The sequence below is a fragment of the Hemiscyllium ocellatum genome, chromosome 17 (assembly GCF_020745735.1).
Source record: "Hemiscyllium ocellatum isolate sHemOce1 chromosome 17, sHemOce1.pat.X.cur, whole genome shotgun sequence".
In the NCBI taxonomy this organism is placed as follows: Eukaryota; Metazoa; Chordata; class Chondrichthyes; order Orectolobiformes; family Hemiscylliidae; genus Hemiscyllium; species Hemiscyllium ocellatum.
In genome coordinates, this window is record NC_083417.1 from 2,972,860 (window position 1) to 2,989,357 (window position 16,498).

Here is a 16,498-nt window from a genome sequence, read left to right on the forward strand (position 1 = left end):
CCCCTCCACTGTTCCCCTCTCCCTCCTCCTCCCTCTTCCTCCAACCCCAACCCCAACTCCAACTTTCTCGCCCCGCCCATCCCGCCTCACTCCCTCCCATCCCGCCTCACTCCCTCCACCTCCTCCCTCCCCCTCCCTCCTCACTCCCTCCACCTCCTCCTCCCCCTCTCCCTCCACCTCCTCCTCCCCCCTCCCTCCCTCCTTCCCCTCCTTCTCCCCCCTCCCTCCCTCATCCTCTTCCTCCCCCATTCCACCCTTGCCCCCACTCCCCCATCGCCCCCTCCCCCCCCTCCCCCCTCCCCCCTTCCCCCTCGTTTGTTAATGAAGGAATGGCAATTTGGAAATATAAACCAGGAAACAAAATTGTGGATGAATAATTTATATTAGTTGTTGCTTCTCAAAGTAAAAGTGGAATGGTATCGTGTTCTTTCGTTGGGATTGGATTTTAACTCTTCTGTGAGACGCACCAATGCCAGCTGTCTCTGGAGAATAAACTGCCTAGCGACAGGGTTTGGGTTGGTTGTAAGTGTATATTTATCACTGGGAGGAATGAGGTCAGTTGAGGTCTCAGAACTTCAAGTGTGCTATTGAACTAAAATCCCTTTTCTTTTTAACTGGAAAAGTAACAATCCTCAAAGATTTTGCAAAAAGAAAGATAATTCTCATTCAAGCCCAGACCTTGGTCTAACTGACTGGCTCAGAGACAGGGACGTCTTCAGATGCTGGAGATCAGAGTTGAGCATGTATTGCTGGAAAAGCACAGCAGGTCAGGCAACTTCCGAGGAGCAGGAGAATTGCCATTTCGGGCTAACTGACTGGCTACTGAATTGAGAGTTGCCATAGCTGACGGTAATGCAATATCGTCTCAAAGACCTGAATAAACTATGAAAAAGCCAACTTTTGGTTTGGAATCAGATCTACAGACTTTGTGCCTTTTCGCTGATATATTTTCCACCCAGTGATAGTTCTAACAAGACTTCTGTCTCATCTGTTTCTTCCAATCGATTTTTGACTAAATGTGCATGTTAGATTAAAGGGGAGTATAGTTTAAGTTTACAGTTAGCAATTAATAATCTGTTTTTGCCACATTTATTTATTATAATAAACAAGTGTTTTGGATTTCCTTCAACATTGACGTGACCTGGTATGAGTTTCTTTTCTGTTAGCTGGACATTAACCACAGTGCTGCTACTGAGCGCCAGTGTGAAGGGAGTCAATGCTTAAGGCACTGTATATGATCTAAATGTTGTCATGGTCTTGTTGCAGTTGGATATGAGCTGAGTGTCGAAGGAGTCATGGGTAGTTCTGAACATTGTGCAGTTGTTGGTGAATGTCACCCCCCCAGCCCCACTTTGACATTATGATGGAGAGAAGCTTTGTGGTACTTGTTCACCAGGTGTGTGTCAGAGTATGTGTGAGATCAGATGGCTATCACAGAGTTTGGATTAGCCATGCCCCTCTCTCATTGTCTAGTATTCCTCCATCAACTGACTAATGCCTGCAAGATTGGGGCTTTTGTGAACACACTGCTTCACATTCATAATGTCACCAAGTGCTCTTCATCTGCAGGTCATTAGCTTCTTTCTGCTTCTAACACTCAAACCACAGTCTGAGCAGTACTGCACCCTATATTTTTTATACATTGATAGAACGTGGGTGTCACTGGGTCCAGCATTTATTACCTGTCCCTAGTTGCCCCTTGAGAAGGTGGGGGTGAGCTGCCTTCTTGAACCGCTGCAGTCCATGTGCTGTAGGTAGACCCACAATGTCCCTCAGGGAGGGAATCCCAGGGTTTTGACCCAGTGACAGTGAAGGTATAGTGATATATTTCCAAGTCAGGGTGGTGATTGGCTTGGAGGGGAACCTGCAGGGGGTGTTCCCATGTATCTGCTTCCCCTGTCCTTCTAACTACTATCAGTTTTAAAGAGGGCAAGGAGATTTATTCCCACACTGGCTTTGTCGCAGGAGTGTTTGATGGGGACAGAGTCGGGGGAGTTTTAAGTGTGTTTACTTCCAGTTTAAAAGAGTAGAGGGAGCTTTACTCTGTATCTAACCCCGTGTTGTCCCTGTCCCTGGGAGTGTTTGATGGGGTCAGTGTAGAGCGAGCTTTACCCTGTATCTAACCCCGTGCTGTCCCTGTCCTGGGAGTGTTTAATGGGGACAGTGTAGGGGGAGCTTTACTCTGTATCTAACCCCGTGCAGTCCCTGATACTGGGAGTGTTTGATGGGGTCAGTGTAGAGCGAGCTTTACCCTGTATCTAACCCCGTGCTGTCCCTGTTCCTGGGAGTGTTTGATGGGGACAGTGTAGGGGGAGCTTTACTCTGTATCTAACCCCGTGCTGTCCCTGTCCTGGGAGTGTTAGATGGGGACAGTGTAGGGGGAGCTTTACTCTGTATCTAACCCCGTGCTGTCCCTGTCCTGGGAGTGTTTAATGGGGACAGTGTAGGGGGAGCTTTACCCTGTATCTAACCCGTGCTGTCCCTGTCCTGGGAGTGTTTGATGGGGACAGTGTAGGGGGAGCTTTACTCTGTATCTAACCCCGTGCTGTCCCTGTCCTGGGAGTGTTTGATGGGGACAGTGTAGGGGGAGCTTTACCCTGTATCTAACCCCGTGCTGTCCCTGTCCTGGGAGTGTTTAATGGGGACAGTGTAGAGCGAGCTTTACCCTGTATCTAACCCCGTGCAGTCCCTGTCCTGGGAGTGTTTAATGGGGACAGTGTAGGGGGAGCTTTACCCTGTATCTAACCCCGTGCTGTCCCTGTCCTGGGAGTGTTTGATGGGGACAGTGTAGGGGGAGCTTTACCCTGTATCTAACCCCGTGCTGTCCCTGTCCTGGGAGTGTTTGATGGGGACAGTGTAGGGGGAGCTTTACCCTGTATCTAACCCCGTGCTGTCCCTATCCTGGGAGTGTTTATGGGGGTCAGTGTAGAGGGAGCTTTACCCTGTATCTAACCCCGTGCTGTCCCTGTCCTGGGAGTGTTTGATGGGGGGACAGTGTAGAGGGAGCTTTACCCTGTATCTAACCCCGTGCTGTCCCTATCCTGGGAGTGTTTATGGGGGTCAGTGTAGAGGGAGCTTTACCCTGTATCTAACCCCGTGCTGTCCCTGTCCTGGGAGTGTTTGATGGGGGACAGTGTAGGGGGAGCTTTACCCTGTATCTAACCCCGTGCTGTCCCTGTCCTGGGAGTGTTTAATGGGGACAGTGTAGGGGGAGCTTTACCCTGTATCTAACCCCGTGCTGTCCCTGTCCTGGGAGTGTTTGATGGGGACAGTGTAGGGGGAGCTTTACCCTGTATCTAACCCCGTGCAGTCCCTGTCCTGGGAGTGTTTGATGGGGACAGTGTAGAGGGAGCTTTACTCTGTATCTAACCCCGTGCTGTCCCTGTCCTGGGAGTGTTTAATGGGGGACAGTGTAGAGGGAGCTTTACTCTGTATCTAACCCTGTGCAGTCCCTGTCCTGGGAGTGTTTGATGGGGACAGTGTAGAGGGTGCTTTACTCTGTATCTAACCCCGTGCTGTCCCTGTCCTGGGAGTGTTTAATGGGGGACAGTGTAGAGGGAGCTTTACTCTGTATCTAACCCTGTGCAGTCCCTGTCCTGGGAGTGTTTGATGGGGACAGTGTAGAGGGTGCTTTACTCTGTATCTAACCCCGTGCTGTCCCTGTCCTGGGAGTGTTTAATGGGGACAGTGTAGAGCGAGCTTTACCCTGTATCTAACCCCGTGCTGTCCCTGTCCTGGGAGTGTTTGATGGGGACAGTGTAGGGGGAGCTTTACCCTGTATCTAACCCCGTGCTGTCCCTGTCCTGGGAGTGTTTGATGGGGACAGTGTAGAGCGAGCTTTACCCTGTATCTAACCCCGTGCTGTCCCTGTCCTGGGAGTGTTTGATGGGGACAGTGTAGGGGGAGCTTTACCCTGTATCTAACCCCGTGCTGTCCCTGTCCTGGGAGTGTTTGATGGGGACAGTGTAGGGGGAGCTTTACCCTGTATCTAACCCCGTGCTGTCCCTATCCTGGGAGTGTTTATGGGGGTCAGTGTAGAGGGAGCTTTACCCTGTATCTAACCCCGTGCTGTCCCTGTCCTGGGAGTGTTTGATGGGGGGACAGTGTAGAGGGAGCTTTACCCTGTATCTAACCCCGTGCTGTCCCTATCCTGGGAGTGTTTATGGGGGTCAGTGTAGAGGGAGCTTTACCCTGTATCTAACCCCGTGCTGTCCCTGTCCTGGGAGTGTTTGATGGGGGACAGTGTAGGGGGAGCTTTACCCTGTATCTAACCCCGTGCTGTCCCTGTCCTGGGAGTGTTTAATGGGGACAGTGTAGGGGGAGCTTTACCCTGTATCTAACCCCGTGCTGTCCCTGTCCTGGGAGTGTTTGATGGGGACAGTGTAGGGGGAGCTTTACCCTGTATCTAACCCCGTGCAGTCCCTGTCCTGGGAGTGTTTGATGGGGACAGTGTAGAGGGAGCTTTACTCTGTATCTAACCCCGTGCTGTCCCTGTCCTGGGAGTGTTTAATGGGGGACAGTGTAGAGGGAGCTTTACTCTGTATCTAACCCTGTGCAGTCCCTGTCCTGGGAGTGTTTGATGGGGACAGTGTAGAGGGTGCTTTACTCTGTATCTAACCCCGTGCTGTCCCTGTCCTGGGAGTGTTTAATGGGGGACAGTGTAGAGGGAGCTTTACTCTGTATCTAACCCTGTGCAGTCCCTGTCCTGGGAGTGTTTGATGGGGACAGTGTAGAGGGTGCTTTACTCTGTATCTAACCCCGTGCTGTCCCTGTCCTGGGAGTGTTTAATGGGGACAGTGTAGAGCGAGCTTTACCCTGTATCTAACCCCGTGCTGTCCCTGTCCTGGGAGTGTTTGATGGGGACAGTGTAGGGGGAGCTTTACCCTGTATCTAACCCCGTGCTGTCCCTGTCCTGGGAGTGTTTGATGGGGACAGTGTAGAGCGAGCTTTACCCTGTATCTAACCCCGTGCTGTCCCTGTCCTGGGAGTGTTTAATGGGGACAGTGTAGGGGGAGCTTTACCCTGTATCTAACCCCGTGTTGTCCCTGTCCTGGGAGTGTTTGATGGGGACAGTGTAGGGGGAGCTTTACCCTGTATCTAACCCCGTGCTGTCCCTGTCCTGGGAGTGTTTAATGGGGACAGTGTAGAGCGAGCTTTACCCTGTATCTAACCCCGTGCTGTCCCTGTCCTGGGAGTGTTTAATGGGGGACAGTGTAGAGGGTGCTTTACTCTGTATCTAACCCCGTGCTGTCCCTGTCCTGGGAGTGTTTAATGGGGGACAGTGTAGAGGGAGCTTTACTCTGTATCTAACCCTGTGCAGTCCCTGTCCTGGGAGTGTTTGATGGGGACAGTGTAGAGGGTGCTTTACTCTGTATCTAACCCCGTGCTGTCCCTGTCCTGGGAGTGTTTAATGGGGACAGTGTAGAGCGAGCTTTACCCTGTATCTAACCCCGTGCTGTCCCTGTCCTGGGAGTGTTTGATGGGGACAGTGTAGGGGGAGCTTTACCCTGTATCTAACCCCGTGCTGTCCCTGTCCTGGGAGTGTTTGATGGGGACAGTGTAGAGCGAGCTTTACCCTGTATCTAACCCCGTGCTGTCCCTGTCCTGGGAGTGTTTGATGGGGACAGTGTAGGGGGAGCTTTACCCTGTATCTAACCCCGTGTTGTCCCTGTCCTGGGAGTGTTTGATGGGGACAGTGTAGGGGGAGCTTTACCCTGTATCTAACCCGTGCTGTCCCTGTCCTGGGAGTGTTTGATGGGGACAGTGTAGGGGGAGCTTTACTCTGTATCTAACCCCGTGCTGTCCCTGTCCTGGGAGTGTTTGATGGGGACAGTGTAGAGGGAGCTTTACCCTGTATCTAACCCCGTGCTGTCCCTGTCCTGGGAGTGTTTGATGGGGACAGTGTAGAGGGAGCTTTACCCTGTATCTAACCCCGTGCTGTCCCTGTCCCTGGGAGTGTTTGATGGGGACAGTGTAGAGCGAGCTTTACCCTGTATCTAACCCCGTGCTGTCCCTGTCCTGGGAGTGTTTGATGGGGACAGTGTAGGGGGAGCTTTACCCTGTATCTAACCCCGTGTTGTCCCTGTCCTGGGAGTGTTTGATGGGGACAGTGTAGGGGGAGCTTTACCCTGTATCTAACCCCGTGCTGTCCCTGTCCTGGGAGTGTTTAATGGGGACAGTGTAGAGCGAGCTTTACCCTGTATCTAACCCCGTGCTGTCCCTGTCCTGGGAGTGTTTAATGGGGGACAGTGTAGAGGGTGCTTTACTCTGTATCTAACCCCGTGCTGTCCCTGTCCTGGGAGTGTTTAATGGGGGACAGTGTAGAGGGAGCTTTACTCTGTATCTAACCCTGTGCAGTCCCTGTCCTGGGAGTGTTTGATGGGGACAGTGTAGAGGGTGCTTTACTCTGTATCTAACCCCGTGCTGTCCCTGTCCTGGGAGTGTTTAATGGGGACAGTGTAGAGCGAGCTTTACCCTGTATCTAACCCCGTGCTGTCCCTGTCCTGGGAGTGTTTGATGGGGACAGTGTAGGGGGAGCTTTACCCTGTATCTAACCCCGTGCTGTCCCTGTCCTGGGAGTGTTTGATGGGGACAGTGTAGAGCGAGCTTTACCCTGTATCTAACCCCGTGCTGTCCCTGTCCTGGGAGTGTTTGATGGGGACAGTGTAGGGGGAGCTTTACCCTGTATCTAACCCCGTGTTGTCCCTGTCCTGGGAGTGTTTGATGGGGACAGTGTAGGGGGAGCTTTACCCTGTATCTAACCCCGTGCTGTCCCTGTCCTGGGAGTGTTTGATGGGGACAGTGTAGGGGGAGCTTTACTCTGTATCTAACCCCGTGCTGTCCCTGTCCTGGGAGTGTTTGATGGGGACAGTGTAGAGGGAGCTTTACCCTGTATCTAACCCCGTGCTGTCCCTGTCCTGGGAGTGTTTGATGGGGACAGTGTAGAGGGAGCTTTACCCTGTATCTAACCCCGTGCTGTCCCTGTCCTTGGAGTGTTTGGTGTTATTTTGTTATCTCTTCTTCTCCTCCTGTTGCTAATTATATCTCTGCTGGTGTTAATCCAGTTTTCTAACTTTGTCATTGAATATTTTTGCCCTTGTCTGACTGAGTGGGTAATTTGTATAATTTGTGGGTAATTTGTATAATATTGTTGTTTCTCATTGCTTTTTAAAATAAGTGTCCTTACTAAATTAAACTTGAGATTATAGAAAAAGGATTCTGGCTAATCTAAGTTCGAGGGTGAGAAGACTTGTGACTGTAAGAGTTGCTCCTTTTTTGAGGTATTTCTGATATTGGATGTGATTTCCTTGAATTCCAGGAGCAGTATTTACTGTTTTATATAATGTTGAGCTGTTTTGGAACTTTGGGGAAAAAGATCAAAACAATGGCACTTTTAAAAGGAGGAAGACAGACAAAAGGCAGTGACCACATGGTCAATGAGAGAGAAAAAGAATCCTACACTGCTAACTAACACAGCAGTGAATCCGTACAGTTACTGCCTTTGCTCTGTGAGTTCATGTATCGCTGGATATCACCGTGTGTCTAGGAAAAATTTAACAAATAGCAAAATTCACCTTGGAGGAACCTGAGTGGGAGAGCTCATAGCACAGGAACAGACAAGTGCATAGTTTTTAATATGTAACCTTGCTGTAAGTCTACAGTAGTGAGTAGAGTGGGTTCTTTCTTCATTATATGTTTTATTGAAATCTGTCTCTTGATTAAATTTTAAAAATATAAATCCTATGTACTAAGTTAGCCTGGAGCACTGTTTTTAGAGCAATAAGACAGTGCTATTTTCTGGGTCTGTAGGTTGTGAAGGAGCAAAGATGGCCTTGAGTACAGCGATATGTCTTCCTGTCGGATGGGGAGAGTTTCCATGTCACTAATGTTTATGTCTGCAGAAAGTGTCTTTGGTTGCGAATTGTATCAGAGCGCATGGATTGATTAGAGCGGCAGTTAGAGGCAATAAGGAATTTACAAGAGCTAAGGGGTGTGATGGATGGCAATAATCGGAAGGAAGAAAAAGTGCAGATACAGTCAGGGAGATGGGTTACTGCCAGGAAAGGTAGGAGGGGGAGGCAGGTAGTGCAGGAATCTCCTGTGGCTATCCCCATCTCAAACAAGTATCCTGTTTTGGGAAATGTTGGAGTGATTGACTCTCAAGGGAATGGAGCATGAACAGCCAAGTTTCTGGTATTGAGACTGGCTCTAATGTAATGAGGGGTACGTCGCGTTCCAAGCGATCGATTGTGATAGGGGACTCACTAGTCAGAGGCACAGACAGAAAATTCCATTGCCAGCAGTGAGACATCAGAATGGTTTGTTGCCTCTTTGAAACAAAGAAAATTTACAGCCCAGGAACAGGCCCTTCGGCCTCCAAGCCTGAGCTAATCTAAATGTACTGTCTAAACCTGTCGGTCAATTCCTAAGCATCTGTATCCCTCTGCTCCCCACCTACTCATGCATTTATCCAGATGCATCTTAAATGAACCTACCGTGCCTGCCTCTACCATCTCTGCTGGCAACACGTTCCAGACACCCACCACCCTCTGGGTGAAGTACTTGCCATGTGTATCCCCCTTAAACTTTCCACCTCTCACCTTGAAAGCGTGACCTCTCGTTATTGAATCCTTCACCCTGGGAAAAAGCTTGTCTCTATCCACCCTGTCTATACCCTTCATGATTTTATAAACCTCAATCATGTCCCCCCTCCATCTCCTTTTTTCTAATGAAAGTAAACCCAATCTACTCAACCTCTCTTCATAGCGAGCACCTTCCATACCAGGCAACATCCTCATAAATCTTCTCTGCACCCTCTCCAAAGCGACCACATCCTTTTGGTAATGTGGCGACCAGAACTGTACACAGTATTCTAAATGTGGCCGAACCAATGTATTGTACAATTTTAACATGACTTGCCAGCTCTTATACTCAATACCCCGTCCTATGAAGACAAGCATACTATATGCCTTCTTGACCACTCTATCCACCTGTGCAGCAACCTTCAGGGTACAATGGACCTGCACTCCCAGATCTCTCTGCCCATTAACATTTCCCAAGGCTCTTCCATTCATTGTATAATTCGCTCTGGAATTAGACTTACCTAAATGCATCACCTCACATTTGTCTGGATTGAAATCCATCTGCCACTTTTCTGCCCAACTCTCCAGTCTATCTATATCCTCCTGTATTCTCTGACAGTCCCATAAGCTTTCTGCTACTCCACCAATCTTCATGTCATCTGCAAACTTGCTGATCATACCAACTGTGCCCTCTTCCAGATTATTTATGTATATTACAAACAACAGTGGCCCCAGCACTGACCCCTGTGGAACACCACTGGTCACCTTTCTCCATTTTGAGAAACTCCCTTCAACTACTAATCCCTGTCTCCTGTTGCTCAACCAGTTCTTTATCCACCTAGCTAGAACATCCTGCACACCATGTGGCTTCACTTTCTCTATTAGTTTACCATGGGGAACCATATCAAACACCTTACTAAAGTCCATGCCTAAATGCATCACCTCACATTTGTCTGGATTGAAAGCCATCTGCCACTTTTCCGCCCAACTCTCCAGTCTATCTATACCCTCCTGTATTCTCTGACAGTCCCTTAAGCTTTCTGCTACTCCACCAATCTTCGTGTCATCTGCAAACTTGCTGATCATACCAACTGTGCCCTCTTCCAGATCATTTGGTGCCAGGATCAAGGATATCTCTGAGAGAATGCAGAATATTCTCGAATGGGAGAGGGACCAGCAGGATGATGTTGTACACGTTGGAGCTAACAACACAGGAAGGAAAAAGTATGAGATTCTGAAGGGAGAATGTAGAAAGCTAGACAGGAATTTAAAAAGGAGGTCCTTGAGAATAGTAATATCTAGATTACTCCCGGTGCTACGAGCTAGTGAGGGCAGGAATAGGAGGATAGAGCAGATGAATGCATGGCTGAGGAGCTGGTGTATGGGAGAAGGATTCACATTCTTGGATCGTTGGGCTTTCTTCTGGGTTAGAAGTGACCTGTACAAGAACGATGGATTATACCTAAATTGGAAGGGGACTAATATACTGACAGGGAGATTTGCTAGAACTGCTTGGGAGGATTTAAACTAGTAAGGTGGGGGGGGGGGGGGGGGGGGGGGGTGGGAGCCAGGGAGCTAGTGAGGAAAGAGATCAATCTGAGACTGGTACCGTTGGAAAAGGAACGAGTCAAACAGTCAGGGCAGGCAGGGACAAGGTAGAGAACAAGGTAGGACTGATAAATTAAACTGCATTTACTTCAATGCAAGGGGCCCAGCAGGGAAGATAGATGAACTCAGGGCATGGTTAGGAACATGGGACTGGGATATCATAGCAATTATAGAAACATGGCTCAGGGATGGACAGGACTGGCAGCTTAATGTTCCGGGATATGAATGCTACCGGAAGGACAGGAAGGGAGGCAAGAGAAGAGGGGGAGTGGCATTTTTGATAAGGGATAGCATTACAGCTGTGCTGAGGGAGGATATTCCCGGAAATACATCCAGGGAAGTTATTTGGGTGGAACTGAGAAATAAGAAAGGGATGATCACCTTATTGGGATTGTATTATACACCCCCCCAATAGTCAGAGGGAAATTGAGAAACAAACTTGTAAGGAGATCTCAGCTATGTATAAGAATAATAGGGTGGTTATGGTAGGGGATTTTAACTTTCCAAACATAGACTGGGACTGCCACAGTGTTAAAGGTTTAGATGGAGAGAAATTTCTTAAGTGCGTACAAGACAATTTTCTGATTCAGTATGTGGATGTACCTACTAGAGAAGGTGCAAAACTTGACCTACTCTTGGGAAATAAGGCAGGGCAGGTGACTGAGGTGTCAGTGAGGGAGCACTTTGGGGCCAGCGACCATAATTCTATTCGTTTTAAAAGTGATGGAAAAGGGTGTAGGTTTGCTCACTGAGCTGGAAGGTTAATTTCCGGTCATTTCATCACCCTACTCGGTAACATCTTCAGTGGGCCTCCGGATGAAGCACTGCTGATGATTCCTGCTTTCTATTTATATGATTGGGTTTCCTAGAGTTGATGTCATTTTCTGTTCTTTTTCTCAGGGGGTGGTAGATGGGGTCTAACTCAATGTGTTTGTTGATAGAGTTCCGGTTGGAATGCCATGCTTCTAGGAATTCTCGTGCGTGTCTTTGTTTGGCTTATCTTAGGGTGGATGTGTTGTCCCAGTCAGAGAGTCAGAGTCAGAGAGATGTACAGCATGGAAACAGACCCTTCGGTCCAACCCGTCCATGCCGACCAGATATCCCAACCCAATCTAGTCCCACCTGCCAGCACCCGGCCCATATCCCTCCAAACGCTTCATATTCATATACCCATCCAAATGCCTCTTAAATGTTGCAATTGTACCAGCCTCCACCATATCCTCTGACAGCTCATTCCAGACACGTACCACCCTCTGCATGAAAAAGTTGCCCCTTAGGTCTCTTTCATATCTTTCCCCTCTCACTCTAAACCTATGCTCTCTAGTTCTGGACTCCCCCACCCCAGGGAGAAGACTTTGTCTATTTATCCTATCCATACCCCTCATGATTTTATAAACCTCTATAAGATCACCCCTCAGCCTCCAATGCTCCAGGGAAAACAGCCCCAGCCTGTTCAGCCTCTCCCAGTAGCTCAGATCCTCCAAGTAAAAAATGAGGTCTGCAGATGCTGGAGATCACAGCTGCAAATGTGTTGCTGGTCAAAGCACAGCAGGCCAGGCAGCATCTCAGGAATAGAGAATTCGACGTTTCGAGCATAAGCCCTTCATCAGGAATAAGAGAGAGAGAGCCAAGCAGGCTAAGATAAAAGGTAGGGAGGAGGGACTAGGGGGAGGGGCGATGGAGGTGGGATAGGTGGAAGGAGGTCAAGGTGAGGGTGATAGGCCGGAGTGGGGTGGGGGCGGAGAGGTCAGGAAGAGGATTGCAGGTTAGGAGGGCGGTGCTGAGTTGAGGGAACCGACTGAGACAAGGTGGGGGGAGGGGAAATGAGGAAACTGGAGAAATCTGAATTCATACCTTGTGGGTTCAAGACAGAACCCCACTGGTTCTCACCTACCACCCCACCAACCTCCGCATGCAACGTATCATCCGCCGCCATTTCCGCCACCTCCAAACGGACCCCACCACCAAGGATATATTTCCCTCCCCTGCCCTATCAGCGTTCCGCAAGGACCACTCCCTTCGTGACTCCCTCGTCAGATCCACACCCCCCACCAACCCAACCTCCACCCCCGGCACCTTCCCCTGCAACCGCAGGAAATGTAAAACTTGCGCCCACACCTCCACACTCACTTCCCTCCAAGGCCCCAAGGGATCCTTCCATATCCGCCACAAGTTCACCTGTACCTCCACACACATCATCTATTGCATCCGCTGCACCCGATGTGGCCTCCTCTATATTGGTGAGACAGGCCGCTTACTTGCGGAACGCTTCAGAGAACACCTCCGGGCCGCCCGAACCAACCAACCCAATCACCCCGTGGCTCAACACTTTAACTCTCCCTCCCACTCCACCGAGGACATGCAGGTCCTTGGACTCCTCCACCGGCAGAACACAACTACACGACGGCTGGAGGAGGAGCGCCTCATCTTCCGCCTGGGAACCCTCCAACCACAAGGTATGAATTCAGATTTCTCCAGTTTCCTCATTTCCCCTCCCCCCACCTTGTCTCAGTCGGTTCCCTCAACTCAGCACCGCCCTCCTAACCTGCAATCCTCTTCCTGACCTCTCCGCCCCCACCCCACTCCGGCCTATCACCCTCACCTTGACCTCCTTCCACCTATCCCACCTCCATTGCCCCTCCCCCTAGTCCCTCCTCCCTACCTTTTATCTTAGCCTGCTTGGCTCTCTCTCTCTTATTCCTGATGAAGGGCTTATGCTCGAAATGTCGAATTCCCAGATCCTCCAACCCTGGCAACATCCTTATAGATCTTTTCTGATCCCTTTCAAGTTTCACAACATCTTTCCAATAGGAAGGAGACCAGAATTGCATGCAATATTCCAACAGTGGCCTAACCAATGTCCTGTACAGCTGCAACATGACCTCCCAACTCCTGTACTCAATGCTCTGACCAATAAAGGAAAGCATACCAAATGCCTTCTTCACTATCCTATCTATCTGCGACTCCACTTTCAATGAGCTATGAACCTGCACTCCAAGGTCTCTTTGTTCAGCAACACTCCCTAGGACCTTACCATTAAGTGTATAACTCCTGCTAAGATTTGCTTTCCCAAAATGTAACATCTCGCATTTATCTGAATTAAACTCCATCTGCCACTTCTCAGCCCATTGGCCCATCTGGTCAAGATCCTGTTATAATCTGAGGTAACCCTCTTCGCTGTCCACTACACCTCCAATTTTGGTGTCATCTGCAAACTTACTAACTGTACCTCTTATGCTCGCATCCAAATCATTTATGTAAATGACAAAAAATAGAGGACCCAGCTCTGATCCTTGTGGCACTCAACTTGTCACAGGCCTCCAGTCTGAAAAACAACCTCCTCCACCACCCTCTGTCTTCCACCTTTGAGCCAGTTATGTATCCGAATGGGTAGTTCTCCTGTATTCCATGAGATCTAACCTTGCTAATCAGTCTCCCATGGGGAACCTTGTCGAATGCCTTACTGAAGTCCATACAGATCACATCTACTGCTCTGCCCTCATCAATCCTCTTTTACATCCTCAAAAACCTCAATCAAGTTTGTGAGACATGATTTCCTACGCACAAAGCCATGTTGACTACCCCTAATCAGTCCTTGCCTTTCCAATATATGTACATCCTGTCCCTCAGGATTCCCTCCAACTTGCCCAACACTGAGGTCAGGCTCACTGGTCTATAGTTCCCTGGCTTGTCTTTACCGCCTTTCTTAAACAGTGGGACCACGTTTGCCAACCTCCAGTCTTCTAGCACCTCACCTGTGTTTATCGATGATACATATATCTCAGTAAGAGGTACAGCAAACACTTCTCTAGCTTCCCACAGAGTATTCGGGTACACCTGATCAGGTCCTGGGGATTTATCCACCTTTAACCGTTTCAAGACATCCAGCACTTCCTCCTCTGTAAACTGGACATTTTGCAAGATGTCACCATCTATTTCCCTACAGTCTATATCTTCCATATTCTATCATCTGGTGACTGGGGCCTGCAAAATATTACCAGGGCCCTCCAGTCTCTTCCCTTGCTCTGCAGAGCAGCCTGTAATACATCTCATTAGGCCCTGGGGATTTATGCATCTGTACGCCTGCGAAAACATCTAACACCTACTCACCAACCTTAAGGTGTTCTCGAATCTTACCACCCCAACTACAATATTTCTCCTCTGTGAATACATGAAAAACATTCATTTAAAACCTCCACTGGCTCCATGCGCAGTTTGCCCCTTTGGTTTCTAATAATGATGAGGGTGGGAGTCTATTAAAATTGAGAATTCGTAGCCAATACATCCTTGTGAGCAAGAAGAGCAAAGGCAGTAAGTCCAAGCAACCCTGGATGTCAAGGGATATTGGGAGCCCAATAATGAAGAAAAACCATGTGCCACGTACAGCACTGTAAAAACAGGACAGACCCTTCAGAAGTAGAGAATGTTGGCAGTTCCACGGTCATTCTAAAAGATGAGCAACTTAACAAACAATCCAGGTTTTTTTTCAATATATAATTTCAATTGCATTACACTAAACTTTTGCTATAAATTCTGTGTCTTATGATCTAATGTTCCATAACCACCTGATGGAGCAGCTCTCCAAAAGCTAGTGCTTCCAAATAAACCTGTTGGATTATAACCTGGTATTCTGTGAACTTTAACTTTGGTTTCTAATAGGTCTCACTCTTTGCTTGCTAACTCTCTTACTCTCAATATATTAATAAATACGTCTAGTGGTTTTTCTTAAACCCAACTGCCAAAGATATACTGTAGCCTGTTCTTGTCCTAATTTCCTTTTTAAATAACCACTTGCATTCTCTATACTTTTGAAAGTCCTCTCCTATTATTACTGTTCTCTATGTGGCATATAGTTCTTCTTTATCAAACTCTCAATATCCCTTGATATCCAGGGTTGCCTGGACATGCTGCCTTTGCCCTTCATGCTCACAGGAGCACCCTTGCTATGAATTCTCAATTTTAATAGACACCCACTTTCCTAATGTAGACTCACCTGCGAGTAGCTGCTCCCAGTCTATTTTTACTGGATCCTGTCTAATGATTGTCTAAATTGTGGGAAGGACAATTTCACTTAACTTCTACACTATCCTTATTCCTTTGCATAATTCTCCAGGATTAGGCCGAGCACTAGCCCATCTCTAGTCAGATTACCTAAATACTGACAGCAAAAGCTCTTTTGGACACACTTGAAAAATTTCACCCCATCTAATCTTTTCAGACTGAGACAGTCTCAGTTAATATCAGCAAACTTAAGTCCCCTGCAACATTTGGAGTATTGCATACTGCTCTGGTCACTGCATTATCGGAAGGACGTGGAAACTTTGGAAAGGGTTCAGAGGAGATTTACTAGAATGTTGCCTGGTATGGAAGGAAGATCTTATGAGGAAAGGCTGAGGGGTGATTTAATTGAGACATATTAGATGATCAGTGTTAAACATGGTAGATAGTGAGAGCCTTTTTCCTCAGAGGGTGAAAGCTAATACAAGGGAACATAGTTTTAAATTGAGGGGTGACAGATATAGGACAGATGTCAGGAAGGTAGTTTCTTTACTCAGAGTAGTAGGGGCGTGGAACGCACGGCCTGCAACAGTAGTAGATTCGCCGGCTTCAAGAGAATTTAAGTGGTCACTGGATCGGCATATGGACGAGAATGGAATAGTGTTGGTAATTTGGGCTTCGGATTGGTTCTGCAACATTGAGGGCCGAAAGTCCTGTACTGCGTTGTAATGTTCTAACTATAACCTCGTTTCTCTTACTTTTTCTGTGATTGCGTATATCTGCCTATTTCGCACTACAGTTGGGAGGCCTGTCGAATAATACCAGAAAGGCAATTGCCCCTTTTTTATTTCTAAGGCCTACCCAAAAGACCTCATTTTGAAGACCTTTCTCAGATATCCACCCTCATTACTTCCTTCATCAATTATACAATGGTTTCCTTCATCAATTATACAATGCCCACTCCACTCTTCCCTGCCCCCAATGAAACTTATAAATCCTGGCATGTTGAGCTACCAGTCTTGTCCTTTATCCATGCCAAGTCCAGTTGAGTTTCTGGTTCATGCTAATCCCAGGATTTTGATCATGAGGGATTCAGCGTTGGGTGACACCACTGAACCACAGTGACTAGATTGTCTGGCATTTGTGTAACGCAAATGTTACTTGTCACTTTCAGTCTGGATATTGTCCAGGTGTTACAAAAACAAAATGCTGGAGAAACTCAACAAGTCTGGCAGCAGCTTTGGACACAAAGCAGAGTTAAGATTTCAGCTCCAGTGACCCTTCATCAATTCTGAAATTGTGACGCCCAG

General features: G+C 48.2%; 1 protein-coding gene across 1 annotated transcript in view; it reads left to right on the forward strand.

Moving 5' to 3' along the window:
- Nucleotides 1-16,498, forward strand: part of LOC132823622 (BTB/POZ domain-containing protein kctd15-like) — a 56,770-nt gene that overhangs the window by 813 nt on the left and 39,459 nt on the right. The gene's annotated exons all lie outside the window — the stretch shown is intronic.